At 58.3% G+C, this 3,414-nt stretch overlaps 1 long non-coding RNA gene across 1 annotated transcript; it reads right to left on the bottom strand.

Moving 5' to 3' along the window:
* Positions 1-2,198: 2,198 nt before the first annotated feature.
* Positions 2,199-3,164, bottom strand: LOC129200018 (uncharacterized). The gene is made up of 3 exons (XR_008574799.1): positions 3,122-3,164; positions 2,549-2,693; positions 2,199-2,233 (listed from the first exon to the last, which is right to left on the bottom strand). It is a non-coding gene; the product is annotated as an uncharacterized LOC129200018 (long non-coding RNA).
* Positions 3,165-3,414: the final 250 nt, after the last annotated feature.

Here is a 3,414-nt window from a genome sequence, read left to right as displayed (position 1 = left end):
AGAAACACCCCCAAAGCGGACAGCAGTGAAAATGGCATGGGAAGGGTGCCTGGCGTGGTGGACGGGTATGGCTCTGAGCCCCAGGAGATGCGGGGAGAGCCGAGGAGATGCAGGACGGCCTCTCCCCCGAGCACGTCCTGGCACCAGGAGGGGTCTCACGGAGGTTGTGCCCTCTCTGCTGCTCGGCGTGAAAAAGCACTGGCCCTGGGTCCCAGGGAAATTGCAAGGCCTCACCACAGAAGCTGTGGTGTGGTCCATTTAACTCTCCCCTCTCCAGAAAGGCTATGCAGGGATTTAAATCAAGGGAAGTTGTGTAGTGAATGAGGAAGCAGTAAAATGTCAGCGTGCCAGATCAATCAGCAGTGGATGACTCTGTGCTGCCCTCGCACTGATGGTCCAACCCTGCTCCCACATCTGTGCGCACTTGGCAAGGTGACCGGTCCCTGCCCTCCTGCCCTGGTTGTGCTCTGTAGCTCTTGGCAGGGTTTTGAGGGACTTTGGCCCTTGGATTCTGCTCCTTCAATATGTCCCCTGTCCAGAAGCTTTCCAGCCTGCCACTGCCAAAGGGACAGCCCAATTCAGCACCCATCACAGACACCACAGGCCTGGGTCCATATTCCTGCTCACAGCAGTCGTAACACAACCTGCACCTTTCGCAGCTGCACTACTGTCACGAGCCCAGAGCTGCTGGCTGTCCCGCAGAGCGTGTCCTGACAGCAGTCCATGTCCGCAGAGGAACATAAAGATATTGTCTTGCGTTTGCTGCAAGAGGGAAAAAAACCTCAGCAGCCCCGGACTCCTCCAAGGAAGCTACCTGAGCAGTTTTGTGTATGTTGGAGGCAGGTCAATGCCCGCTAGCTCCCTGGGACTCCTCCCAGGCATCTCCCACAGTGTTGTGTCCTCCCCCAGTAGGCAGCAAAAGGATAGAAGCATAGCATGATTTGGGTTGGAAAGGACCTTCAAAGATCACCTGGTCCAACCTCCTGCCACGGGCAGGGACATCTTCCACTAGATCAGGTTGCTCAAAGCCCCCTCCAACCTGACTTTGAACACCAATCCACCGCTTCTCTGGGAAACACGTGCCACCGTGTCACCACCCTCAGCGTAAAAGTTTATTCCTCATGTCCAATTTAAACCTGCCCTCTTTCCGTTTAAAACCCTCGCCCCTTCTCCTGTCACTACAGACCCTGGTAAAAAAGTTTCGCCGTGCCTTTTCTCGTGAGCCCCCCTTTACATACCGAAAGGCCGCAGTAAGGTCTCCCTGGAGCCTTCTCCTCTCTAGGCTGAACACCCGCAACTCTCTCAGCGTTTCTGCACAGGAGAGCTGTTCCAGCCCTGGGATCCTCCGCTGGACCTGCTCTAACAGGTCCATGTCTTTCTTGCGCTGGGGACCCTGGAGCTGGATGCAGTGCTCCAGGTGGGGTCTCGGGAGAAGGGAGTGCCTTTGACTGATGTGGTATATTTGGTGTGCACACAGTGCAGGGGCTGGGGCTGGTATTGCCCTCCAGAGTCTCCCCGTCCTGTGCACCCTGGGACAGAGCTGGCACAGGGAGCAGAGGTGGGGGCGATGACCTGTTAAGGAGCCCCATCGGTGCCTCTGTGGCTCAGAATTTAGCAGGCTGGTCCCATTCCCCTGCCGTTGGTGGGTCCCATGCCCAGCTCCCTGACTGCTGACACCGTGGGCATCCACATCCCTGCGGGCCCCACGATGCTGTTGGGCCCAGAACCGGTGAACTCCTGGGTTTGCTGCCGTTACGACCCAGACAATTGTGCTACTGGTCTGTATTTATTGCCACGTCACAACTCAGAAATAAACGGTCGACCCCTGAAGCTGATGCCGGGAGTCTGTCGTCACCCTCCATACCCGTACCCAGTGGGGCCGCCTGAGGCCCTTGCAGGAGGGCTGGGACAATGGACTTGGGGAGCGGGGGTGTGGTTTGAGCTCCTCTGGTGGCTGGAGGGCGCTGGGCTGGTCCCGCAACAGCCGGCTGGCTGAGTTGGACAGATCTGGAGGCCAAGGTGGAGGCGGGCAGACCGGGTGGGCATGCGGGATGGTGGAGGCTAGTTCCCCCCGGTGCTGCGTGGCTGACAGGCTGGCTTTCAGGCACAGGTGATGGCTGCTGGTGTCGAGTCTGGCTCTCAGGGTTGCTGCTGGGGTGGGTGGGTCCGGCTGTCCAGGCGTGAGGGGTAGCTGCTGGTGTTGGGCCAGGCTCATGAAGCTGCAGCGAGGCGCCTGTGGAGACAGGAGGCTGCTGAGGCCCTGCTATGGCTGCGGTGCTGGGGGGGTGTGAGGGTGCGGAGCAGCACCGGGCACTCTGTGGGGTGCGGGCACTTTTAACTAACACTTGCAACAGTACGAAGGGGTTTCCAGAAAGAGTGCCCATGAATTGAGAGGCCACTTCAAGCATCTTATACCAGAAATCTCAGCAGAGTTTGGCCAGTAACTAACGCGGCACTCCAGAATACCCTACCCCTAAATGCTTCACGGCTACTAGCAGCCATCTAATACAGAAGTTTGGCAACTCCCCTCTCCCCCCCAACAACTCACCGTCTTCTCCTCCTCCACATACAGATGGCACAAAAGAATACCATCCCAAGCAACATGGAGCCCAGGATCGCCATGGCGCCTTCTATGCAGTACCTCTGGAAATCATCGGGATCCATAGCATTTGCGTTCTTCTGGCCATCCACACCTGGAGGAACCATTCGGAAAGTTAGTGTGCCCTGCAGACCCCTGATAATCTCACAGGAGGCCTGATGTTGCCAGGAAATGGCTAGTGCTGCTGCCTGGAGGCTCCCTCTGACCCTTTGCGACAAGCTGTCCCACTGAACAGAACTCATGAGGCCAGATGGAGAGCCCGTGGGGGAGCGCAGCTGTTTGACCAATTGCCCCCCTGAGAGAGACAGAGCCAAACCATCCCTGTGTCAGGGAGTGCCACCCCCCAGCTCTCCCTCCCCAGCCCAGCACCCACCCCCCCGAGGGGATGGAGTCAGGCCCTCTGGGAAGACAGCTGAACCGCACTCTCCCTCTTTGCCTTTTCTCCAGCATGGGCACTGCCTGCATGCCCCCAGTTTTTGGGACTTGCTCCCACTTATGGCCCCCTGCCAGGCTGCTCAGTACCTGTATTTGTTCGAAGAAATTCATGGATGCCGGCGTGGTGGGCTTCCCCGGGGTTGGACAGCACTGCCAAGAATCACAGAAAGGTAAAGCCTCAGCGTGGCTCGGGCAAGGAGGATGCAGGAGGACGGTGCAGTGCAGGTTCTCCTCTAAGGCCGTGCCCGATCTGTCAGTGCGTCCCGTTTGACCTCAGCTCGCAGGAGGGAGCCCACGCGCCTCTGTTGTGCCCAGGAGGGCTCACAGCAAGCTCTGGGATGCAGGTGTTGCGGGAGGCACATTCCATTAAGAGTCCTATT

The sequence above is a fragment of the Grus americana genome (assembly GCF_028858705.1).
Source record: "Grus americana isolate bGruAme1 chromosome 26 unlocalized genomic scaffold, bGruAme1.mat SUPER_26_unloc_3, whole genome shotgun sequence".
Lineage (NCBI taxonomy): Eukaryota > Metazoa > Chordata > Aves > Gruiformes > Gruidae > Grus > Grus americana.
The sequence above is the reverse complement of the archived record's forward strand: the minus strand, read 5'-3'. Positions and strand labels throughout refer to the sequence as shown.